Source organism: Pituophis catenifer, unplaced genomic scaffold (assembly GCF_029215685.1).
Source record: "Pituophis catenifer annectens isolate HBS135680 unplaced genomic scaffold, rPitCat1.0.hap2 SCAF_5, whole genome shotgun sequence".
Lineage (NCBI taxonomy): Eukaryota > Metazoa > Chordata > Lepidosauria > Squamata > Colubridae > Pituophis > Pituophis catenifer.
In genome coordinates, this window is record NW_027256885.1 from 97264117 (window position 1) to 97291073 (window position 26957).

Here is a 26957-nt window from a genome sequence, read left to right on the forward strand (position 1 = left end):
GACTTATTTGTCATTAGGGATAAGTCATTACTGTTAGTTCAGTCAAAAGCTAAATTTGGAAATGTAAAGCCGCATGATGAATGCGTACATTTACTACATAGAAGGCTTGGTCATCTGAATTTCAGGTTGTTGCATTCGACTGTTAAACAGTCTAAAGGCATAAAGTTAAGGGCTTGCAGCAAATACCTGAACTGTAATACCTGTAACCAGCATAAAAGTAAAGTTACACCTGCAAACCGCTGCAATGGGTTTAAAACAACTAAACCTTTGGAGGTAGTCTTTTTAGACTTAATAGGGCCAAAGAAACCCAGTTTAGGGGGAGCATGCTATATTTTGAGTATAGTTGATCACTTTACCAGATATGGTTTTTGCTACCTTATGAAGTCCAAAAGTGATACGTTCCAATGTATCACAAATTGGCTTCGTTTTGTAGAAAGGAAGCAGAGGTTTAAGGTGAAATGCATTGTTACTGACAATGGAACTGAGTTTACTAACCATCAGTTGGCTAAGTTTTTGAAGGATGCTGGGATACAGCATAAACGTTCTGCCCCTTTTCGGCCAGAACATAATGCATATATAGAACAAAGAGGCCAGACCCTACAAGCTATGACTAGGACTATGCTGGTTGATGCTTGTTTACCTGATAAATTGTGGGGAGAAGCAATACTATGTGCCAATCATATTTTAAATAATGTGGTGCACTCCTCTACAGGAAAAATACCTTTTACTTTATGGCACGGGAGGAAGCCTGATTTAAGTTATATACATACTTTTGGTGCACCAGCTTGGGTGCATATACCGGTTAGTCAGAGAAGGAAGGACCAACAGAGAGCAAAGAAAATGATATTTGTTGGTTATGAGGCTAACCATAGGTCCTATAGGTTCTGGGAAAAAGGAACAACAAAAGTTTTGTGTAGCGCTAGTGCTAAATTCCTAGAACATGAAGGCTGGGACAGGTTAGAAAAAGCAGACTATGGTTTTACAGATGTAGATGTTAAGATAGACCATATTCCTGATGATAGTTCATCTGAGATGGATGATAAACCATCTATTAAGGTTGAAGAACAGGAACAGGAATCAGGGTTAGGGGAGGATGAACCCAATATACCTGATGTTAGTCCTGTTATGCCTAGACGATCTTCCAGGGACCGGCATCCACCAGATCGCTATAAAGCCACAGTGGTTTGCCAAGTAGATATCGAACCATCCAGTTATCATGATATAAAATTATATCCAGAAAAGGAGCAAAAAGCCTGGCAAGAGGCAATGGATAGAGAAATTGATTCATTGAAGAGGCTTGGTGTCTATGAAGTTGTAAGAATACCACCAAATGAGAAACTTATAGGCTGTAGGTGGGTCTATAAGGTAAAGAAAAGTGTAGATGGGGTAGTAACCCATAAAACTCGGCTTGTTGCACAAGGGTTCTCACAGACAGATAGAGACTATGATGAGGTTTTTGCTCCAAGTTTACGAGCGAGCACTTTGAGAACGATGCTGGTTTGGGCAGCTAGAAATAAATGCTCTATTACTCATATAAATGTCGAGACAGCTTACTTGAACGCTCCGTCGAGGCATACAATACATATGAAGAAACCTCCTGGTTATGATACACAGGATAGCACTGAGTGTTTATTTATTTATTTATTTATTTGTTTAAATTTCTATACCGCCCTTCTCCAAATAGGACTCAGGGCGGTGCACAGCCTAAGTAAAAACAAAGCATACAAAATTTAAAAAACAGTATTAAAATAATTAGATATTCTGGCCGTAAATTAAAACAACCCAATTTAAAATCAATTTAAAATTTAGCTCAAGCCAGCCCAGCTAGTTGAAATAAATAAGTTTTCAGGGCCCGACGAAAAATCCGGAGGTCTGTTATTATACGTAACTCTGGGGGAAGGTTATTCCAGAGGGTGGGCGCCGTCACAGAGAAGGCTCTCCCCCTGGGGGTCGCCAGCCGACATTGTCTGGTGGACGGCACCCTGAGGAGGCCCACTCTGTGCGAGCGTACTGGCCGGTGGGAGGCTATTGGTGGCAGTAGGCGGTCTCGTAAGTACCCCGGCCCTAAGCCATGGAGCGCTTTAAAGGAGGCTTGGAGGCTACAAAAAAGCCTATATGGTTTAAGGCAATCAGGTTACGAGTGGAACCAATGTATAGTGCAGGAATTACATAACATTGGGTTCTATGAGGGCGTAGCAGATAAATGTCTGTTTAAAAAAGAACAGGATGGATGTGTTTCATTCTTGTTACTCTTTACAGACGACATTGCCATAATTACCAGAACTGACGCTGAGGCCAGAGAGATTATCGGTCAGTTGCAAACAAAATTTAAACTTAGAAATCTAGGACATATACGGCATTATCTAGGGCTGGACATCCTGAAAACATCTAGAGGATTTAAAATTTCACAATCTAATAAAATCTGCAAATTGTTGAAAATATATGGGATGGAATTATGTAAACCTGCCAAGACTCCTATGACACAAGAATTCCAGCAGGATAGTTTGCAGAGTCCACATTTCAGTAAAGAACTGTATCAATCATTAATAGGCAGTTTGTCGTATTTGAGCAACTGGACACGGCCTGATATAGCTTTTAGTGTTAATCAACTAGCACAATATAGTTCAGAGCCTACTGATAGGCATTGGCAAGCTGCAAAACATATTCTTAGATATCTTAAAAGAACGTTACATTTTGCTATGTATTTAGAACCAAATGCCAATATGGTGTTAAAGGCATATGCTGATGCCAGTTTTGCCAGAAAATCTACGTCTGGAATAGCAATCATGTTGGATAACTGCCTGATTGGATGGAGATCAATTCGCCAGAAACACATCAGTTTGTCTACCATGGAAGCGGAGTTTTCTTGTCTATCACTTACATGTACTGAACTGATTTATTATAAACAGTTGATGGAAGATATTGGATTCAAAATGGACTATCCTATTACGGTTTATGAAGATAACCAGGCAGCCATTACAATGGCAACGAATCTTGCTGTAAAGACAAGGACTAAATACACTGATATACGTTATCTGAATGTTCGGCAATGTGTTAAGGATAACATGATTACATTGGAATATTGCGCATCAGAGGACAATATTGCCGATAATTTTACCAAAGCGCAAGGTGCCATTAAACACACCAATTGTTCTGAAAGATTTGGATTAAGAATCTGAAATGTAACTGATACCACTGTACAATGTATGATTTGGATGTGTATTTTTGTTTCTGTATCTATTGTGTATATTGTCCTGCCCAATGGGGAGAATGTTAGGTTCAGCATGTAGCTTACTCCTAACTTGTTGGTCAGGCAATATATCTGTTTCTTTAAGAAACAACTGAGCCATGTAATCAGGGTTTGCTGAACCCTGTAATTAGGCTACAGTGCATAAATAAGCAGCGCAGAGAAGCGTTCTTTGTTCCTGATTGATCCTGTTCCTGTTGCTTCCTGCGTCTTTCTGCTGATTGGTGTTAGACTGGATTGTTATATGGTACTGTATACCGAGAGTTATTAAAGTCTGTTTGCTTTGGTAAGGGAAGATACTTACTGGACTGATATTACTGTTTATGACCTTGGACTGTTTTACCTACACCGAGACTGCTTATTATCTTGTATATAAAGTATTTTTCTCACACGAGCTGCACGTTTATCTCCTTTCCTGTGTGTTTCTGCTCTGCTCGTTGCACAAGCAACAAATACTTTTTACACACACCCTAACAGCTTCCTTCTTCCACGCCGCCCATCGCCTCTCCGTATCGGTGAGTTTGCGGGAGGTGTAGGCGCAGGGTTGTAGATCACCTTGGTTGTTCTTTTGGAGTAACACGGCTCCTACTGCCACATCACTTGCGTCTGCTTGGATGACAAAAGGCTGTTCCAGATCCGGGTGTTTTAAGACAGGTTCTTTCGTGAACAGTCCTTTTAGCGTCTCGAATGCCTGTTGGCAGGTCAGGTCCCACTGTAGGGGTTGTCCCGGGTGAGGTTTCATCGCTGGGCTTCCTGTCTTTAGGAGGTCCATCAAAGGTTTGGCAATCTTCGCGAACGAGGGGATGAATTGTCTGTAGAAGTTCACAAAGCCTAGAAAACTTTGCAGTTTTCTGCGGGTGCGAGGGGGCTGCCATTGTAGAACTGATTGGACCTTGGCTGGGTCCATCTCTATCCCCTCGTTTGATACTCGGTAGCCCAGGTAGTCTAGCCGTGATTGGTGGAAATCGCATTTTGACAGTTTGACATATAGGTTTGCCCTTAGCAGTTTTTTCAGTACTTGGCGGACGAGGGGTATATGTTCGTCTATGGTCTCTGTGTAGATAAGAATATCGTCCAGGTAGATGAGGACCCCTTTGTAAAGGTGTTCATGTAAGACTTCATTTATTAACTGCATGAATACTGCCGGGGCTCCTTGCAATCCAAAGGGCATTACTTTAAACTGGAAACTACCCAGGGGGCAGTTGAATGCTGTTTTCCATTCATCTCCTGCCTTTATGCGTACTCGGTAATAAGCTTCTCGAAGGTCTAGTTTGGTGAAAATCTTCCCTTTAGCTAGGTGGGCTAACATGTCTTTCATGAGGGGGAGGGGGTACAAGTTTTGTACGCATACAGCGTTGATACTTCGAAAGTCGACCACCAGTCTCATGGAGCCATCATTTTTCTCTTTAAACATGACCGGCGCCGCTACCCTTGGTTTTACTGGCTCAATAAATCCCCTTTGTAAGTTTTTGTCTATGTAGTCCTGCATTTCCTGCATTTCTCGGGGCGTCATGGCATACATTTTAGGTTTGGGTAGTTTCGCTCCCGGGATAATCTCGATGACACAATCAGTCTCGCGGTGAGGGGGCAGAATGTCACAGTCGGCCTCGCTGAATACTTCTACAAGGTCTTGGTACTCCCCTGGGATCTGATCTGCATTACAAGCGGTGGTGGGTGTGGCTGCCAATTGCTTTACTGTACCTTCTGGGAGGGACCCTTGTGTTGGTGGTGTTTTGTTTTGTGGTGGAGGGCTGCTTTGGGGTCTCAACGTGGGAGGGAATTCTTCTGGTCGGGGTGGCAGGGGTTGGGGGCCCTTTGCTATTCTCAGCCTGCGGGTCCCCTCTTGCCACCAAATGATTGGGCCCCATTTGTCCAGCCACGAGAGTCCCAATATGACTGGTTCTGTCATCTTGGGGGCTATTATGAAGTGGATCGTCTCCCAGTGATCTGCTAGTTCTAGTCTCACGGGTTCAGTCAAGTGTGTGGCGTACGCTCCCCCCACTAGGGACCCATCAACTTGCTCAAAACGAATTGGTTGTTTGAGCTGTTTAGCTCGGATTCCCAATTTCAGAACTGTGGGTAGGTTGATTAGGCACCGTGTGCTACCAGAGTCTATTAGGGCTTGGAAAGTCTCTTGGGCCCCTGTTTTGGGTGCTGTCATGCATATGGGGAAAAGAAAAGGATGGACAGGTCCACTCACCATCGGATCGTCTTTGCCTTCATCCTCCATGTCGTAGGGTTCGGGGAACTGATCTCCCTCATCTGGGGTTCCTCTGGTTTTGGTCAGGTGAGCGAAAAACTCCGGGATTTGGGGGGTTTCCCACGGTACGTGGGTGGCGTGCTTGGGCCCTCGTTCCGGTCGTGCTTTGGGTGGTGGAGCTGGTCCCGGTCTAGGCGTTCCACATCTTGCTGCTATGTGGCCGCTCCCCCCACATCGGTAGCATTTCAGTGAGCTCCGTGGGGCAGTTGGTCTGTGGGAGGGCTGTGATGTTGGGGTTTCCCGTCTGTTGAGTGGCCCCTGGTCTAGTCGGCCTCTCTCCTTTCCCTCTGGTGGTTTCGGCGTGTCGCTCGCCCGCAACCCTCTGTCGACTTTTATCGCTACCCCGAACCATTAAGAGAGTCGGTTTGGGATGTCACAATAAGCAGTCACTTGGGAAATTCTCTTATCTAGGCTTGTTCTAAAAAAATACACCAGCAATTGCTCTGGTAGGGGAGGCAGTGTCCCAATGACTCTCCTGAATTCACGGATATGCTCTCTGATGGGCTTCCCCTTCTGCATTAGGTTTCTGAGCTCGTCTTCCACATAGGGGTCCTCCTCCTCCTCCTCATAATGGGCTCTCAATAGTTGCAAGAATCCATCTGCATCTTGCAGCTGGGGGGCCCTGTTTTTATAGAGGGATGCTGACCACCTCTTTGCTTCTCCCTCCAGCCCTTCCGAAATGGCATTCACTAGGGCTCTGGGGAAAGGGTAAAGGTGTCCAAAACGCTCTATGTATATCTCAGCTGAATCGAGGAATTGGGCGAGGTTGTCTGGGTCACCATCGAACTTCCCTCTGAACTGGGGTGGCTCCTCCCTCTCTGCCCTCTCCTCTCTGTGCTGAGCTCTGTAGGGCCGGCCTTGGTGTTGATAGTCCTCTGCCTCGTCTCTCATCCTGGGGTAGGGAGGTGCTGCCTCATCTAGGCTTTGCTGCTTTCTGGGAGGGGGGGGACCCATGGATGCGTCGTTGGGCTCCTTCTCCTCCTGCTGTGGAGGGGGGAAGGGCTGCGCCTTGGCCTACGGCCTCTCGGGTCAACAGCCCAGACTGGTTCTCTCTTTTCTTTGGGTCTGCAGGATGGCCCCTCCTCCTGAAGGGTGGCACGGTCAAATTTCTCTTTCAACTCATCTATGGGGCTTTCAAGTGGCTTCCTTAGAATTTCTTGGCGCTTAGTTTGTTTTCTGGCTTGTTCCCATTCCCATAGCCAGGATGCTCTGCCCAATTCACTTAGGGGTTTTCCCTTGTCTTTCACGTTTGGAAAGGGAAATTCCGCCTTGGAGGCTTTTGGCACAGTCCCCGGGTACTTATCTGATTCAGGCTTCTTTGTTTGAAGTTTTGCCGAGGAGGAAGGCGGGGAGAGTTGAGCCTTCGTAGTTTCCAAACTGGCTGGGATCACGACCGCTTCTCCTCCACTCGTTGCTTGAAGCAGGCTTTCCTCCGAGAGCTTCGCTTCAGCCATAATGTCGGGGGATAACCTCCAGTATGACCATACGTCTGGGAGGGAACGGGATGATTTATTTTTATTTATTTTATTTTATTTTATTTTATTTTGAATTTGTATACCGCCCTTCTCCCTGAGGACTCAGGGCGGTGAACAGCCAAGTAAAAACATCAAGTACAAATATTAAAATACAGTTAAAATATACATATATAAATTTGGCCCCATTAATTAAAAACAATAAACAAAACACTTAAAAACACTTAAAAAATTAGGCCAGCCCGGCTTGCTGAAAAAGGAAGGTTTTAAGGGCACGGCGGAAGGCACCGAGGTCTTGGATTCTCCTTATCTCTGGAGGCAATTGATTCCAGAGGGTAGGTGCCCCCACAGAGAAGGCCCTCCCCCTGGGGGTCACCAGCCTGCACTGTTTGGCTGATGGCACCCCGAGGAGGCCCTCTCTGTGGGAGCGCACGGGTCGATGGGAGATTGTCGGTGGCAGCAGGCGGTCTCGAAGATAGCTAGGCCCTATGCCATGGAGCGCTTTAAAGGTGATAACCAACACCTTGAAGCGCACCCGGAAGACCACCGGGAGCCAGTGCAGCTCGCGCAGGAGCGGTGTTACATGGGAGCGCCAGGCTGCTCCCGTCACTACCCGCGCTGCTGCATTCTGGACCAGTTGGAGCCTCCGGGTGCTCCTCAAGGGGAGCCCCATGTAGAGAGCGTTGCAGTAGTCAAGGCGAGAGGTGACGAGGGCATGAGTGACTGTGCACAGGGAATCCCGATCAAGAAAGGGCCGCAACTGGCGGATCAGGCGAACCTGACAAAAGGTCCCCCTGGTTACAGCCGTCAGATGTTCCTCCAAGGACAGCTGCCTATCCAGGAGGACTCCCAGATTGCGAGCCCTCTCTGTGGGGGCCAACGACTCGCCCCCAATAGTCAGTGATGGAGTCAACTGACTATATCGGGATGCCGGGAGCCACAGCCACTCAGTCTTGGAAGGGTTGAGCCTGAGCCTGTTCCTCCCCATCCAGATCCGCACAGCCTCCAGGCACTGGGACATCACTTCAAGGGCATCGTTGGGGTGGCCTGGGGTGGAGATGTACAGCTGGGTGTCATCAGCGTACTGGTGGTATCTCACCCCAAAGCCACGGATGATCTCGCCCAGCGGCTTCACATAAATGTTGAACAGGAGGGGCGAGAGGACCGACCCCTGAGGCACTCCACATATAAGAGGCCTTGAGGTCGACCTCTGCCCACCTGCCAACACGAACTGCGACCGGTCGGAGAGAAAGGAGGAGAACCACCGTAATACGGTGCCCCCCATCCCCAACTCTTCCAGCCGGTGCAGCATGATACCATGGTCGATGGTATCAAAAGCTGCTGAGAGGTCTAACAGGACCAGAACAGAGGAACAACCCCTGTCCCGAGCCCTCCAGAGATCATCAACCAACGCGACCAATGCCGTTTCCGTGCTGTGTCCAGGCCTGAAACCCGACTGGAACAGATCTAGATAGGATGTTTCCTCCAAGAATTGTGGAAACTGTCGCGCGACCACACTCTCAACAACCTTCGCCAGGAAGCGAAGGTTGGAGACAGGACGATAGTTGGCCAATATTGCCGGATCCAGGGACGGCTTCTTGAGGAGAGGCCTCACCACCGCTTCTTTCAAGGCGGCGGGGAAGTGACCCTCACTCAACGAAGCGTTGATAACACCCTGGAGCCAGCCTCGTGTAACCTCCCGGGAGGCCAGTACCAACCAGGAGGGACACGGGTCCAGTAAACATGTGGCCGCACTAAGTCTCCCCAAAATCCTGTCCACATCATCCGGAGTCACAGCATCAAACTCCTCCCAGGTAACATTCTCAAGACTATTCCTCGTCACCCTGCCCTGATCTACCCAGTCAGAGTCCAAATCCCCCCGGATCTGAGCGATTTTGTCATACAGGTATTGTCCGAAATCCTCCGCCCTGCCTTCCAAGGGATCCTCCCGCGCTCCCGGATGGAGCAGGGAGCGGGTTACCCTGAACAGGGCGGCCGGACGATTCCCTGATGACGCAATAGAGGCGGAAAAGTAGTTAAACTTTGCCGTCTTTATCGCCACTAGGTAGGTCTTAATATGCGACCTTACCAGTGTTCGGTCAGATTCAGCGAGACTGGCCCTCCAACCACTCTCTAGGCGTCTTTTCCGGCGTTTCATCTCCCTCAGCTCCTCGGTGAACCAAGGAGCCGCGAGGGATCGACACCGGGTCAGAGGCCGCAAAGGCACGACTCGATCCAAGGCCCCACCAGCCGCCCGATCCCAGGCAGCTACCAGGTCCTCGGCCGAGTCGTGTGCCAGATCTTCAGGAATTGGCCCAAGCTCCGTCTGGAACCTATCAGGATCCATCAGGCGCCTGGGGCGGATCCATCTAATTGGGTCCGCCTCCCTGCGGCGGGGTGTAGCGGTTCGAAGGTCCAGACGAAGGAGTGAGTGATCTGACCATGACAAGGGTTTCATGTCTATATCCCCTATAATAAGACCACTCAACCACTGGCCAGAGACAAAAATCAGGTCCAGTGTGTGTCCCCCCCTGTGAGTGGGGCCATGAACTAACTGGGTCAGGTCCATGGCCGTCATGGAAGCCATGAACTCCCGAGCCATCTCTGACGTTTCACCAACGGACGGCAGATTGAAATCACCCATGACCATAAGCCTGGGTGTATCAACTGCCACCGTGGCTATCACGTCGAGTAGCTCGGGCAGGGCCGTTGCCACGCGGCAGGGAGCCAGGTACGTAAGCAACAAGCCCATCTGAACCCCATGACCCCATCTCACAAAGAGGGACTCACACCCGGCAATCTGTGGCACAGTGGTCTCCCTCGGACCCAGACCTTCGTTAATAATAACCGCCACCCCCCCCGCCCCTCCCCTGGGCCCTCGGCTGATGGAATGCTCTGAAGCCTGGTGGACACATCTCAACCAGAGGGACCCCTCCCTCCGGGCCCAACCAGGTCTCCGTAATACCCGCCAGGTCCGCTCCCTCCTCTTGAATAAGATCGTAAATGAGGGGGCCCTTATTTACCACGGACCTGGCGTTGCACAGCATCAGCCGGAGGCCCAGGTCCTGAGTATCTGAGCCACCTAGTATCCGAGGGGAGCCTTGAGGACCGGGGCGTGCAATCGCTCTCAAGTAGCGAGTGCGCACCCCCGGCACAGGATAAGGTCCTCTGCTCCCGCCATATCTGCCCCTCCCATTCACCGTGCTGATGACATCCCCAATCCCTCGTCCTGCGCCCTCCAGCCCGTTACCCTGTGCCAGGCTGGGCCCTGACCTAGGTGGATTACCCCCCCCCCATCCCCTTTGGTCACCCTCCCAGTTCCCCTTAAAAAATTATTAAAAACCCTAATTAAAAAACCCCTCAATCCCCGCTTTAAAACATGCCACCTCTCGGGGCTCCAAAGCCCGTCCTTAAGGTAGGCCTTCGATAGAGTGGAAGGCCATCGCCGCGAGAGGGGGGCATCTCGCAGCGCAAGCAAATCTGCCGAGGTATAAGCCATACAAGTATGATGAGATGGAAAAGGGGAACCTTGGATGTCAGCGAAATTTAAAGATAGACATTGAGGTGAGAGATGGCAAAAGAGGCTGGCCAGGATGAAGCTGGGGCCCCCTCACTCTCTCACAGTGATGGGGCGACCAGATCAGATGGTTGCAGTGCAGGCGGATGGCCACAGCCGTTCTCTCACCGCGGCTGGATGTAAAAGGCCAACAATAGTCACTTTCTCCCTGCAGATGGAGCAGCAGTCCTTGACCTGGACTCTCAGCTTCTCCCTCCAGCCTGCAATCTCTCCTCCCCCGAGCCAAGGCCTAAAGGTGGAAATCGGGCGGCAGGAATAAACTAGCCAGCAGCAGAAGGAGATAGAGAACAAACATAAAAATCCAGGAGGGTGATAATAAAGTCCCAGAGTCAGTAGTGATGGAAAAATGGGCCGACCTAATAGAGAGTCCAGGTAGCAACGGGGGGGGAGGCCATTTTCATAGGGGGGGGCGAATCCAAGGGGGAAACCAGATGGTAATTGGAATCCCCCTCTATCACTCCCCAACTCCCTTCGATGTTCCGGGCCAAATCCCCCCAACTCAGCCAGCCTGGCTTTGAGGGAGTTTGGCTGTCTGTCAGGCTTCGGTGCTATCTTAAATAAACTTCATTTTCAAACGCAAAGTCTCTAATGAATCACTTTTAATTAAGAATAGAAAAATCCACCTTATTTTGATTCTGTTTCACCATATCTTTAACTTCATTAATTTCCTGCATAAATTCCTGATGTGATTTTTGAAGTTTGTCATCTATCTCCTGTTGAGATTTTAAAAATTTATCATCCAGAGTTTTAGAAATAAATTGTTTTAAATCTCCCACATCAAATTCTTTTTTCTGGGTCTGTAACTGCTGTGCAGAGGGAAGCTGCGTTTCTTGTTTATGTGTGGGGGATCCCCCCCCTGCTGCCTTCCCTTCCTGCTTCTTTGAAGCCATCCTGCCACGTAATCTGGATTTTCTAAAAAGGGAAGTTCCTTTTCCTTTCCCTCCTGCACAAAGACTTCTAAAAAAGTCCCCCAGATTTAATCAATTAAAAGCTAAAGTAGAACAAAGTCCAATATTAGAAAGGGAGAAATTTTCCACTTGCTTCTCTTATAGCAAACAAGGCAACTTTGCAACAACTTGGAAACTTGTAACACAAAATAACTTCACCAATCCACACTCATTGGCTCGTTAACTTTAAGGCTAAGCACCATGTTTTTTTCAAAGCACTTTCACTCACTCAAATTTGTCTCAGTTTGAAAAATCAACAAAGCGCTGATACTTGCGTTTCCAAATTTCAGGGTTCAGATAGGTTCGCTGTTTGTTAAAGCTGATTCTTTTCAAATTACGTTTCCTGCAGCCGGCTTGTTTTGCGGAAGCAAAATCGTCCCACGTCGCCCGGAGTTTCCGCAGGTTGGGAGGGAGCCACACCCGTTCTCTCCCCAGAAACAATTCCCTGGGGGACAACGGGGGCTCAACCTGTACCCTGCGATCTCTACTTCTTCAATCCTTCGGATTTTGAAGCTTTCAAGCCGCTTCTAAGTAGCGAAGCGGCTCTACGGGCGGCGGGGCTGGCGGAGCTCCGAAAGGCACCGCCGTCGCCGAAGGCAGAGAAAACGGAAGTCCGAAATATCAGAAGTGGCGTCTGGCCTGGCAGAATTTATTGGGAAAGTTGATTTTAAAGTTGAAGAATTTAAATCAGAAGTTAATGTCAAGATGAAAGACAATGATTATAAAATTGATGAAGTTGACAATAAAATGCAGAGAATTGAAGATGAGATTGTTATGATACAATTCCGGGCGATGGAATTCGCCATACGGCTTCGGGGAATTCGAGAGGGGGAGAGACAGGATTTGAGACAAGTTTGTTCTGAAGCCTTGGCCAAGATTCTACAAGTTAATCCTGATGTGGTATTTCACAAAATAGATAAAATCTACAGAGTGAACTCTTGGGTGGCCAGACAAAGACAACTGCCTAGAGATGTGGTCATATACTTTACAGAGAGAGAAATTAGAAATGATATCCTGCAAAAATCTTTTCATACTTCTGTACAAGTGGGGGGTTCACGACTTGAAATTTTTAAAGAATTACCTCCTAAAATGTTGAAAGCCAGAAAAGAATTTGGTTTTCTTGTTAAGGAATTGAAAAATCTACAGATACCCTTCCGGTGGGACGCACCAGCTGGGATAATTTTCAGATATAAGGGAGAAGGATATCGGTTGAATACCGTGGAGAAGGCACAACACTTTTACACTACTATTCTTAAGGAAAGAACACCATCTCCACGTACATCTACAGTTTTGGAGATTAAAGAGAGTGAAGAGAGGCAATTGCAAGAACAGTCCAAGCAGGAATCAGAAGTAGTGCAAGGTGCAGAAGGAGGTTTTCTGAGTGAGCCCTTGTTTGATTCTTCTCCAATTTTGGACTTGATTCAGTTGACTGAAGTTAAAGATCAACGTATAACCAGAGCTCAATCTAAGCTACTTAAACAAAAGCAACAACAACAACAGGAAAGACAAGACAAGAAGGCAGTTAAGAGTACTGTACAAGAGAGTGGAGCTATGGGAGGAGCGAGATCGAAGCTTTCGGATGATCTTCAAGTATTTTGCTCTGTGCTCCAGAAAGAGGCTGATGACCTTTAAGTGTTTATCTTGGAATGTCAATGGGTTGAATTCAGCACAGAAAAGGAAGAAAATATTTACATATTTGAAACAATTTAATAATGATATAATATGTTTACAAGAAACGCATATCACAACTCAAGATCAAAAATATTTGATAAACTCAAAACTAGGAGCACATTTTATATCTTCAACTTCGCAGAAAAAGAATGGTGTGGTTATTTATGTAAATAAAAAGTTAACAGCTAAAGTTATAGAAGTAGATCAAGATGGTAGGTTTGTAGCAATTGAACTGTTTACAGTAAAAGGCCAAATTCTTTTGATTGGAATTTATGCTCCCAATCAACAACAGGACTATTTTTACAAGATGTTATATACTAAAATATTGCAATGGGACTATAGATCTATTTTAATTATGGGAGACTGGAACGGAGTAATTAATTTTAAACTAGATAAAAAGAGTTTGGCAAAGTCTAGAATTAGACTACCACAGACTTTTTTTGATATGAAAGAAGATATGGAACTAAAAGATGTTTGGAGAATACATAACCCAAAAGAATTGGATTACACTTTCTTTTCTGATAGACATAGATCTTTTTCTAGGATTGATTTTATCCTGTTGTCAAATGATCTACTTGTTAAGACAAAAAGAACAAAGATTTTTCCAAGAACTTTGACTGACCATAGCCCTGTATGGATAGAAATTGAGATGGATAAGGTTGAGAGACGTTCTTGGAGATTAAATGAGAACTTGTTTAGATATGAAAAAAATACAATAGAACTTAAAAAGCATTTGAAAGAATTTTTTGAAATAAATTTGAATAAAGGTACCCCAATTGAAATTGTTTGGGACGCAAGTAAAGCTTATATGAGAGGGGTACTTATCTACATGAACTCTAAACATAGACTGTTCCGACAAAAGAAAAGATCTGAATTGGAAACGGAAATAAAGAATAAAGAACAGTTATTTATTAAAAATCCAACAGATGAAAGAATACGAAATGCTATAAAACTTTTGAAAGACCAATTTCAAATGCTTATGGCGGAACAAGTTGCAACAAATTTACAATATGCGAAGCATAATACATTTTGCAACGCTAACAAACCGGGCAGATGGTTGGCTTACACATTGAGGAAAAAACAAAGTATACGGACTATTGATAGTATTGATATTGGAGGGAAAGAAATTTTTCAACAAAAATTAATTAAAGAAGCTTTTGTGGACTATTATACCAAACTATATGCCAAAGAGGAGGTGCAGAATGGACTTATAGAAAAATATTTAAATGATAAGAGAGTTACAAAAATTACTGATCAACAAAAGGAAAGAATGAATTATCCTATAACAGAGGAGGAGATAATAGCAGCAATTAAACAGTTAAAAACAGCCAAAGCTCCTGGCACGGATGGTTTGACCGCAGTGTATTACAAAACTTTACAAGCTGAAATGGTGGGACAACTTAGAGATTTATTTTGCAATATTCAACAAGGGGGTAAAATACCCCCATCATGGACAACTGCTTATATATCTTTGATACCAAAAGAACAAGTTGGTCCTAAAAAACCAGAGAATTATAGACCAATATCTCTTTTGAATACAGACTATAAAATCTATGCGAAAGTATTAGCCAACAGGTTGATGCCAGTAATCCAAAAGGTGATTCATGAGGATCAAGCGGGATTTATTGAGGGCAGGTATATGAAGGACAATGTAAGGCAAGTAATAGATTTATTGGAATATCTTGATAAGAATAAACAGATTCCTGCAGTGCTGGTTTTTTTGGATGCAGAGAAGGCCTTTGATAGAGTGGATTGGAATTTTCTACTAAAGACTTTAAAAAAGATGGACTTTGGGGACCAATTTATACAGGCGATTTCAGCAATTTATCAAGAGCAAAAGGCACAGATTATTATTAATGGAAGTCTGACGACAGAGTTTAAAATTGAAAAAGGAACAAGACAGGGATGTCCGTTGTCCCCACTTTTATTTATTTTAAGATTGGAAGTCTTGCTAAACACAATACGGGACTCTAAAATTTTGAAAGGCATAATGATAAGGCAAGAGGATTATAGAATAAAGGCATTTGCAGATGATCTGGTTGTTACCCTATCACAACCAATGGAATCAACAATCCTGATGAAGGACATTATACAAGACTATGGTAGAGTTTCAGGTTTTAGATTGAATTCAAAAAAGACTAAAATGATAGTTAAAAATATGACACAAGATCGTAAACATGAGCTTGAAAGGAGGGCAGGTTTTGAAATTGTACCTAAGGTAAAATATCTTGGAGTTCAGGTTGCAGAATCAAACATGAAATTGTTTCAAAATAATTATGAGGTGTTGTGGCGAGAGGTTCAGAAAGACATGGAGACTTGGAAAAAGCTGCAACTGTCTTTACTTGGAAGAATAGCAGCAGTTAAGATGAACATTTTGCCAAGATTTCTGTTTTTGTTTCAAATGATTCCGGTGCTTAAAAGTGATAAACAACTGAAAGTTTGGCAGTCTGGTGTGAATAAGTTTGTCTGGAACGAGAAGAAGCCGAGAGTGAAATTGAAAATTATGCAAGATGTTCCAGAAAGAGGAGGTCTTAAACTCCCAAACCTACAGTTATATTATGATGCAGCAGCTTTAACTTTAACAAGTGATTGGTTTGGAAGTAAAAAGACTGGAATATTGAATGCAGAAAGTTTTGATCTTGAATTTGGATGGCATGCTTATTTATTTTATGACGACAAAGTAGATAAAGTATTTAAAAGTCATATACTTAGAGACTCTTTGATGAGAGTTTGGAAGAAGCACCGATTCAAATGGGATTATAAAATACCGCTATGGATGGATCTTGGTCATACTTTGTGGAATACAAATATAATGTCACTCGGGGGGTTTTTATATAAAGAGGTTCTTTTCACAGATGCGGGCAGATGGCAGCTGAAGACATTACAGACACTGTTGGATGAAGGGTTTAATTTAACTTGGTTACAATATAATCAATTACAACTGAGATGGAAAGAGGACCAAAAAACTGGTATTATGTTGCATGAGGAAGAATTGGTTAGACATATAAGAGAGAAAGGTCCAATGCATATTAAAAGGCTTTATAATGTATTGTTAGAAAGAGATTCAGAAACGGAATTAGTTAAAGATTGTATGATTAAGTGGGCACAGAATTTTGAAGAACCAGTGATGCTGGAAACTTGGGAAAAAATTTGGGTTCAGAATGTTAAATTTACACAGTCGCAAAACCTGAGAGAAAATTTTTATAAAATGTTTTATAGATGGCATTTAGATCCTAAACAGTTGTCATGTATGTACCCTAATGTTCAGCCAAAATGTTGGAGATGTGAATGTTTAGATGCTACGTATTATCATGTTTGGTGGACCTGCAGGAAAGTTAAGGCTTTTTGGATAAAAATTTGGTGGGTCATGCAGAATGTTTTGAGGAAAAAAATTCAATTTTCTCCACAGTTGTTTTTATTGGGTATAGTTAAGGGTTTTACACGGGGTGAGATAAAACTGATATTGTATATGATAACAGCAGCAAGATTGTTGATAGGTAAATATTGGAAGAATGAAGCTTTACCCACTATCGAGGAATGGACTTTGAAGATGGCTAGTTTTGCAGAGATGGCGAAGATTTCAGCATATTTAAAAGACTGTTCACAAGAGACTTATGAATGGGAATGGAAAAGGTGGATAGAATATGTTCAGAACAAATACCAAACTAGAAAGTATCAAATAGCTTTTATTTGAAAATAATGTATTAGAAATATTTTAATGTAAAGAGACAAAGAGGAAAAATTATACAGGGGGAGGGATGGGTTCAAGCTTATATATTAGTGTTACTAGTTATGAGTACATAATAGGGAAGTCTGGGGGGGGGAGGGTTAGGGAGGGTTAGGGAGGGTTTGGGGAGGGAGGTGGGGGGGTGAAAAAAGGGGTGAAAATGTAATTGTAAAACTTTTGCAATAAAAAAAAAAAAAAAGAATAGAAAAATCCGACATTCCTGAACTCTGGTTGCAGCCAAACTGGCCCCTCCTTCCAACCCCCTCCTCTTCCGCTCTCCAACCCCAATGTCCCATTGGCCATCATGCAGATCCATCTCTACGTCCCGGCACGTTCTTTTCACAGGAATGTGCCCCCCACCCTCTGTCACCCAGGTAACACTATCTGTTGCATGCAGAAAACTAGGTAAAAGTTCATCTCAGCAATAAATCAACGCTTCTGCTCTCTGCTTCATTTCGTTCATGTCAGCGCTGGAAGAGAGCCTAATTTGGAACGCTGACAATAGCCTTATTAAATACTTTGTTCGTTACATACAGTAGTTTTGTGTTCCCTTTAGTTGTTTGAGCAGTGTATAAACTACTGTATGTAAAGAACAAAGTATTTAATAAGGCTATTTCCTGGACTGGACTGATGGGGTTTTATATGGGTTTTTAACTTTTATCTGGTTTAATTAGGTATTTTAACTTTGTACTGTGGTTATTGTGGATTTTATTGTTGTGAGCTGCCCTGAGTCCGTTGGAAATAGGGCGACATATAAGTTAAATAAAATAAATAAATAAATAAATAAATAAATAAATAAATAAATAAATAAATAAATAAATAAATAAATTTTAGGTGAAAATACCAACATGGTTATCAATAACGGAAGCTTTGATACACCCAAATGTCTTTAATTCTGGAAATATTGTCAGATATTATATTATTATTATTATTATTATTATTATTATTATTATTATTATTATTATTATTAATTAAATTTATATACTGCCCTACTCCCAAAGGACTCAGGGCGGTGAACAGCCAAAAGATAAAATACACATAGTACAAACGTTAAAAACCATTTAAAATACATTAAATACTTTGGCCCAAAACAAATTTAAAACACCCCAATTTATAAGACAAATTTAAAAATAGCAATTTAAAAGGGAAGTTAGGCCAGACCAGCCTCATGGAATAGGAATGTTTTGAGGGCACAGCGGAAAGTGCGCAGATCCAGGATCCTCCGTATCTCCGGGGGGGGAGCTCGTTCCAGATGGCAGGTGCCCCCACAGAGAAGGCTCTCCCCCTGGGAGCCGCCAGTCGACACTGTTTGACCGACGGCACCCTGAGGAGCCCCTCTCTATGGGAGCGTACTGGTCGGTGAGAGGCTACTGGTGGCAGAAGGCGGTCTCGTAGGTACCCAAGTCCTAAGCCATGGAGTGCTCTAAAGGTGGTAACCAAAACCTTGAAGCGCACCCAGAAGACCACCGGGAGCCAGTGCAGCTCGCGCAGGAGGGGAGTCACATGGGAGCACCACGTCACTCCCATAACCACCCGTGCGGCCACATTCTGGACCAGCTGGAGCCTCCAGGTGCTCCTCAAGGGGAGCCCCATGTAGAGAACATTACAGTAGTCCAGGCGGGAAGTGACAAGGGCATGAGTGACCGTACTTAACGAGTCCTGATCTAGAAAGGGACGCAACTGGCGGATCAGGCGGACCTGATAAAAAGTCCTCCCGGCAACAGCCGTCAAATGCTCTTCTAAAGACAGCCATGAGTCCAGGAGGACATCCAAGTTGCGAGCCCTCTCCATGGGGGCCAACGACTCGCCCCCAATAGTCAGTGATGGCACCAACTGACTATATCGGGACGTCGGAAACCACAGCCACTCGGTCTTGGATGGGTTGAGCCTGAGTCTGTTTCTCCCCATCCAGATCCGTACAGCCTCCAGGCACCAGGACATCACTTCAAGGACATCATTGGGGTGATCCGGGGTGGAGATGTACAGCTGAGTGTCATCAGCGTACTGATGGTACTTCACCCCGAAACCACGGATGATCTCACCCAGTGGCTTCACATAAATGTTGAACAGAAGGGACGAGAGGACTGACCCCTGTGGCACCCCACATACAAGGGGCCTCAGGGTCGACCTCTGCCCCACTGCCAACACAGACTGTGACCGGTCTGAGAGAAAGGAGGAGAACCACCGCAGCACGGTGCCCCCCACCCCTAACTCTTCCAACCGGTGCAGCATGATACCATGGTCGATGGTATCAAAAGCCTCTGAGAGGTCTAATAGGACCAGGACAGAGGAGCAACCCCTGTCCTGAGTCTTCCAGAGATCATCCACCAATGTGACCAATGCCGTTTCCGTGCTGTACCCAGGCCTGAAGCCTGACTGGAACGGATCTAGATAAGCCGATTCATCCAGGTACTGAGGAAGCTGTCGCACTACCACACTCTCAACAACCTTCGCAACAAAGTGAAGGTTGGAGACTGGACGATAATTAGCCAACACTGCCAGGTCCAGGGAAGGCTTCTTGAGAAGAGGCCTCACCACCGCCTCTTTCAAGTCGGCGGGGAAGACACCCTCACTCAAGGAAGCATTAATAATCCCCTGGAGCCAGCCTTGTGTAACCTCCCGAGAGGCCAGCACCAACCAGGAGGGACATGGGTCCAATAAACATGTGGCCGCGCTCAGTCTGCCCAGTATCCTGTCCACGTCTTCGGGAGTCACAGGATCAAACTCTTCCCAGATAATATTCTCAAGACCTGCCTCCATCATCCCCCCTGAATCTACCCAGTCAGAGTCCAGGTGTTCCCGAATCTGAGCGATTTTGTCATACAGATACTGTACAAAGTCCTCAGCCCTACCCTCCAAGGGGTCCTCCCGCGCTCCCTGGTGGAGCAGGGAGCGGGTCTCCCTAAGCAGGGCGACTGGGTGATTATCTGATGATGCAATAAAAGCGGAAAAATGATTACATTTTGCCGCTTTTATCGCCACCAGGTAGGTCTTAATATGAGACCTTACCAGTGTTCGGTCGGATTCAGAACAGCTAGCCCTCCAACTGCTCTCCAGGCGTCTTTTCCGGCGCTTCATCTCCCTCAGCTCCTCGGTAAACCAAGGAGCCAGGCGAGACCTGTTAGATCAGGCTCAGGGAAAGAAGACATGACCAGCATTGGTCCATTCAGCACCTTTATTCAGTACAGAATGAGAACAATGGCTGTGAGCCGTCCAGTGACAGTGGTTTATTTTTCCCGCCAGTGGATTAGCCAATCCCTGGCGGGGATGTTATGCCCTTATAAGGACATAACACCACTCCCCTCTTAGTTTGTCCATCAACGTCAATAAAAGTCACATAGTCACGCAGGTAGGCGGGACGTCTGACAGCCCTGGTTGACCTGCGCAGTCCCATTTGAGCTTCGCCGCCTACCTGAGCAGGCGGAGCTCCTGTTCCCTCCGGTTCCCGTCCTGGGGCTGTCCAGAGTTCGGCTGTCGAGTGTGCGGGCCCTGTCCCAGCACCTCCGGCCCCATCGTTGGGATCTATCCGCTGGTGACACTGGTCTTCTCCCTGACCTGGATTCTGGATACCTCGCAGCTGGACATCGCTGTCGATCGTTGGGGAACAACTGATGTCCGGTAAGTCCATGGGTTTTTCTTTTCCTCTCAGTTGTTGTTGTTGTTGTCGCTTCTGCGAGTCGGGTTGTCGTGGCTGATGGCCGACCTCGCCTGGCTGGTGCCGGTCAACCCTGTCGGGGTGGTGGAGGTCTCCCTCACCTGGGTGGCGCAGGTTGACTCCACCGGGGTGTCACGGGCCTCCCTTCTCGTGTTGTCCCCAGTCTACTTCGTTGTGGAGGTGGAGGTCTCCCTCGCCAGGGTGGCACGGGTCGGTCTCGCCAGGGGGTTGCGGGTCGTCCCTTCCTGGATGTTGCCGGTCTACCCAATGGTAGAGGTGGAGGTCTCTCCCGCCAGGGTGGCGCAGGTCTTCCTCACTGGGGTGGCACTGGCTCCCCTCTCCCTCAGGGTACCGGTCTACTCCCATGGAACACCGAAGGATCACCTTGCCGGGGTGGTGCAGGCCTACCTCGTCGGGGTGGTGCAGGCCTACCTCGTCGGGGTGTTGTAGGCCTACCTCGTCAGGGTGTTGCAGGCCTACCTCGACAGGGTGTTGCAGGTCTACCTCGTCGGGGTGTTGCAGGTCTACCTCGTCGGGTTGGTTTCATCCTACTTCCCTCCACCTTTTCCGGAGCTGGTCGATGTGACGTCTCCAGACCTGTCCGTCTTCCAGCTCCACTCTGTAGGACTTCAGGCCAGTTATGCTCTCTATCTTCCCCTTCAGCCATTTCGGAGACCCGTGGAGATTTTGTGCAAATACCAGGTCTCCTATGGTGAAGGCGCGGAGTGGGCGGCTGGCATTAGGTGGCACCTCCGGGTTGTACTGGGGGTGCAGCCGATCCAGGGGTGACCTCAGTCTTCTGCCCATTAACAGTTCTGCTGGGCTCTTGTGAGTGGTGGCATGTGGCGTGATGTGCTGGATGAGGAGGAACTGGTCTATTCTCTCTTGCCAGTCGCCCGTGCCCATCTTGGTGAGTGCTTCTTTGGTGAGCCTCACCATTCTTTCCGCCTGCCCGTTACCCGCCGGTCTGTAGGGTGCCGTCAGGGCATGGCGAATGCCCAGGCGTGCCAGGAACGTTTCCATAGGCTTGGACGTAAGCTGGGGTCCATTGTCGGAAACCAGCACATCCGGTAGCCCGTGAGTCGCGAACAATCTCCGGAGTGCCTTGATTGTTGCCTCTGATGTGGTGGATGCCATGGGCACTACCTCCAGCCATTTCGAGAAGGCGTCCACTACGATTAGGAGGTACTTCCCGTTCATTGGACCTGCAAAGTCAATATGGATTCTCGACCATGGGTTGCTGGGTGTCTCCCACTCTGTTGGCTGGGCACGTGGTGGCACTGGCCGGACTTCTTGGCACGGGTCGCATTTGGTGACCCATTCTTCAATATCTTTATCAAGAGTTGGCCACCAAACGTAGCTTCGTGCCAACCCTTTCATCCTCACTATGCCCGGGTGACAGCTGTGCAGTGTTTCCAGAGTCTTTCGTTGCAGGGTGCGGGGAATCACTACTCGGTCACCCCAGAGGAGGCAGCCTTTCATGGTGGACAGCTCTTGCTGCTTCCTGGTGAATGGGCTGAACTCTTCTGCCATCTTCCCCATGGGCCAGCCCCGCAGAACCCATGATAGTACCTGTTTGAGCGTCTTGTCCTTCTGGGTCTGCATTGCCACGTCTGCAGATGTTACCGGGCAAGCCAGGTTGTCATCGATGTGGAAGAGACCAAGTGTGGGGGCTGGGTCTTCCACCAGCTCTTCGGATGGGCATCTGCTCAGGGCATCTGCGTTCCCAATGGTCTTGCCGGGTCTATGGGTCAGTGTATATGAGTACCCGGCTAGGAATATTGACCATTGCGTCATCCTGGGGGACATGTATGCTGGTGTTGGTTTGTCTCCCGCAAACAGTCCCAACAGCGGCTTGTGATCGGTGACTATGGTGAAATTCCTGCCGTAGAAGTACTCATGGAAGCGCTTGATGCCAGCGACGATGGCCAAGGCTTCCTTATCCAGCTGGCTGTAGTTTCGTTCTGTGCTGGACATTGTCTTTGAAAAATAAGCGATGGTTGCTTCTGTGCCATTGGGAAGTTGGTGGCTGAGAACTGCTCCGACTCCATAGGGTGACGCGTCGCAGGTCAGCAATAGTGGTAACGTCTCATGGTATTGCATGAGCACGCTGTCTGAAGAAAGCAGTCCTTTGATGGCTTTGAATGCCACTTCCTCTTCTTCCTCCCATCTCCAGGGTGCCGCTTTCCCCAATAGGTGATGGAGTGGCTCAGCAGTTGTGGCTTTCTGTTTCAAAAAGACACTGTAAAAATTCAGTAGTCCTAAGAAAGCCTGAAGCTCCGCTTTGTTTTTAGGGGCTGGAGCTTTGTGGATGGCCTTTACTTTAGTTTTGGTGGGGTGGATGCCAGTTCCATCAATGAGATAGCCCAGGAACTCGACCTCCTGGACTCCAATGATGCACTTATCTCTCCTGACTCTCAAACCCTTCCCCTTGAACCGCTGCAGAACGAGCCTCAGTCGCTCAAGTAGTTGGGTTTTAGAGTGCCCGGAGACTAGGACATCATTGAAGTACGGCACCACCCCTGGAATGCCTTGAAGAAGGTGTTTCATCATGGATTGAAAAATTCCTGGGGCTGTGCTGACTCCAAATTGGAGGTGGTTGCATTTGAATGCGCCCCTATGGGTGACAATTGTTTACACCTCTGCAGTTTTTTCATCTACTGGCAGTTGCTGGTAAGCCTGGGCCAGGTCCAGTTTTGCAAATATTGACCCACTCCTGAGTGAATGCAGCAGATGTTGCACCACTGGAACTGGGTATGCGCTCAATATGCCTCCATGCCTGGGAACTTATTTTACTCTACTTTTACTTCTAAATAAAGACTTAATTTGATTGCATCCTTGCGTGCTGACCTTTTCTTGGAAGCGCCCTCAACGAACCATCGTTCTTCGTGAGATCCCTCACAAAGTGGTAGCAGAGGATGGTTTGAGACAACACTTCCAAGCCAGCAGAAGCAAGATGCCAGGAGATTCCAGCAAGAACTCACAAGAGATGGATGGTAGGACTTCCCCGGTTATGACCAGGAGTCTCCAAGCAAGGTTGGCAGCCCTGCATCCAGTCCCTGAAGCGAGCTTCGATGCAGAGGACGGTACAGATGATCTCTATGCCCCCAGAGGACCCAGCGGAACGCAAGGGACCCCTTCGCATGTTTCCTTGCAGCTGCAAGCCACAGAGGAAGGCATGGAAGGCCAGCAGTCCACCCAGGACTTCCAGGACACCGGGGAGGAGGCCAGGGACCAGGCCACCCCCAGCGTGGACCAGCTCACTGGTGAGGAATGCAGAGAGCTGCTACGAATGCTCCTAGCAACCCGAGGGATGCCAGGAGCCAAGCCGCGTGGGACACCAGTGCAGGGGGCCTCTGGACACCGGGTAAGTCCTTCCCCAGCTCCCAGGAGGCTCCCCAACATGGCGGCCCCCAGGCCACCTACTCCAGTGAGGCTTGGTAGGCCTCAGCTAGGCCACAAGGCCCAGCAACCGATGGCAGCCAGCCAAAGCAGCATGCAAACTGCTCCCCACACCCACAGGCAAGCCTCGAAGTCTGCCCAGCTGCTCCTGCTGCAGTGGGCATCAGGGCTGCAATCCAAGTCCTGGTCGCAGCCCTGGAGGCCACGATGACAACGGCCTCAACCTCGGGGCAGCCAGCCTCCCTCAACAACCCCAAGGGACCAGCGAGGGGGGAGCGTCCAGTCTGGAGCCCCCCAGCCAGGACCCAGGCCTCCAGAGAGCCCCAGAAGAACCCCTGGGGGCTCCAGCCTTCCCAACACCCTCACCGAGGCAATGGAGGACTCACCTGGATGACTTCAGGGGGCCTCCAGCTGAGCCTCCCACCTCCCAAGATGGCTGCCTCCTCCGGAGTCTTCAGGACCAGCGGTGGGCCCCTCCAGGTGATCCTCAGCATTTTTGGGCTTTTCCAGCCCCATCCTGCAGCCTTTGCCCCCTGGTAAGTGTTCCAGTACCAGGGGAGCTTCCAGAAGACTCTTCAGAGCTCCACAGGCCTGGGCCCAGAAAGAAAAGACTAATCAGAGAAAAATACCTACACCGGCCAGCAGAGGGATCCCTCTCCCATTTACTTCAATGGAACCAAAGCAAAGATACCTTGGACAGCAAGTGGGATCAGCATTTTCTGCCCCAGCTGTGTCTGTTCTCCCAAATAATTTTGAAAAATTACATCTGGCAGGGGAAATTTTAATATATGGAATAAAGAGATTCAGGTATGTCTCTTAAAGGAGGGGACCCTAGAAATGGTTTTAGACCCCCCACCTTTCCCTTGGGGACCTCAAGAAGAGTGGTACCACAGGAGAGCCTACACCACTCTACTGAGCTCACTGGATGCTAAATTGTACCCTAGCATTCCAGATGGGCTCACAGCTGGTGAAATTTGGGGGTTGTTATATAGCTTATTTAATAGTGATAGCTTGGGCTCCACCACAAGACTCACAATGGAGTTCTATAACACCAAGCTAAAATTTGGGGCTAGCATGGCTGAGCACCTGGGAAAGTTGAAGGCACTCAGGGCAGAGCTGGTGCTCAGGGACTACCCCGTGACTGAGGCCAACATGATCGCTGTCATTCTGGCATCCCTGGACAAAAGTTGGGGCAATTTTATTGTCTCACTAGAGGGAACCAGAAAGGAAGCCATGACTCTGTCCTACCTCACAGGGAGGCTCAATGAGGAAGACAGGAGGCGTAGAGATGCGGGAGAGTACACCAGGGCCACAACTCATCGCATCAACAGAAGGCACCAGAGTTCAGAGCAGGTTAACGCTCTACAAAAGTGTTTCATCTGTGGCTCTGAGGAGCATCTGAAGAAAGACTGCCCCCATTACCAGCAAGGACCTAAGCGTGGTTCCAATCAAGGAAGGGGCAGGGGGCAGAGAAGGGGGCCTGGTGGGGGAAAAGGTGGTGCTAAGGGCAATTTTGTGTATACTAGTTACCTCACCCCCACTGCAAAGGCTAATGGCCCTACTGGCCTCTGGTTACTGGACTCTGGGGCTTCATCTCACATTGCTAACTTGAGGCAAGGTTTTAAGAGGTTAAGGAGAATTAACTCCTCCGTTAAGGTTGCAAATGGTAACAATGCTTTGGTTATTGGGGAGGGCACTGTCTCTGTACCAGGGCTGGGCAATGTCGAAGGTGTATTACATGCTCCCTCTATAGCCAATAACCTGTTAAGCATAACCAAGCTATGTGATGATGGCAGGGTGGAGGTATTGTTTCGCAAAGGGGGAGGTCATGTCACTCGAGACAAAAGGGTCATTGGGAATGTTACCATTATAAATGGTTTGCCATATTTCTCCCCCGAGTACCCAGCCACAGGAGACAGCTCACAGGGTGCCACCGCAGAAGGGGCCTGCGCGCAGAGAGAGAGAAAGGCTCCACAGCCAGCTCCCAGGCTGTCAAAGATGCACAAGACTGAAGCAGTTGCGCCCACACTGCCTCAACCAGTACCACGGCCTTCCAAGGCCAATGCGGGCAGGAAACCCGAGGCTCAGCAGGCACCTAAGGCAGGTAAGCCCAAAGAAGGGCCTAAGGTGCCAGCACCGCCCAAGGCAACCAGAGCCAAGGGGGTGTCAGTGGGAAAGCTGCTCCATACTAAATGTGCCCACCTCTTACATTGGAGGTTAGGCCATGTGAGCTTCCCAGTGGTTAAAAAGATGGGGGAATTTGCTGAGGGGATTCATCTCCAGGATTGTGAGGTGTTTCTGGACTGTGCCATCTGTAAGAGGGCAAAGAGGAAGGCTGCTCCAATACCTAAGGTGTCACTGCGTAAAACTCAATACCCATATCAATTAATACATGTTGATTTGGTTGGGCCATTTACACCGTCCCTAGGAAAAAGGCAATATTTCCTCACTGCCGTTGATGATTTCTCGAGGTATGGCCATGTGTATACCCTCACAGAAAAGTCTGAAGCCTTTGATGCCATAAAATCATTGTACAACTACGTGGAAACTCAATACAAGACAAAGATCGCGCAGCTGCAGAGCGACCGTGGGGCCGAGTTCATGTCCTGAAAATTCCCGGACTGGATAAGGCACAAGGGCATACACCATTTTTGTACAGCACCTTTTTCTCCTGCGCAGAACGGTGTTGTAGAAAAACGTAACGGCATTCTGCAGACCATGGTGCGCAGTCTGATTGCGGATGCTGGGGTTGCGGAATCGTACTGGGCGGAGGTGGTACACTACGCCAACTACACCCTGAACCGCACCTGGAGCAGCGTTGTGAACCAGACCTCATATTTTCTGGTCCACGGTAGGAAGCCAAATTTGGGACACTTGTGTGTGTTTGGCTCCTACGCTTGGGTGCACATCCCCAAGCAGCTGCGGAAGAAGGGGAGATCCGTCTCCCAGAGACTGAGGTTCTTGGGCTATGCCCCTGGCTCCAAGGCCTACCGATTCCT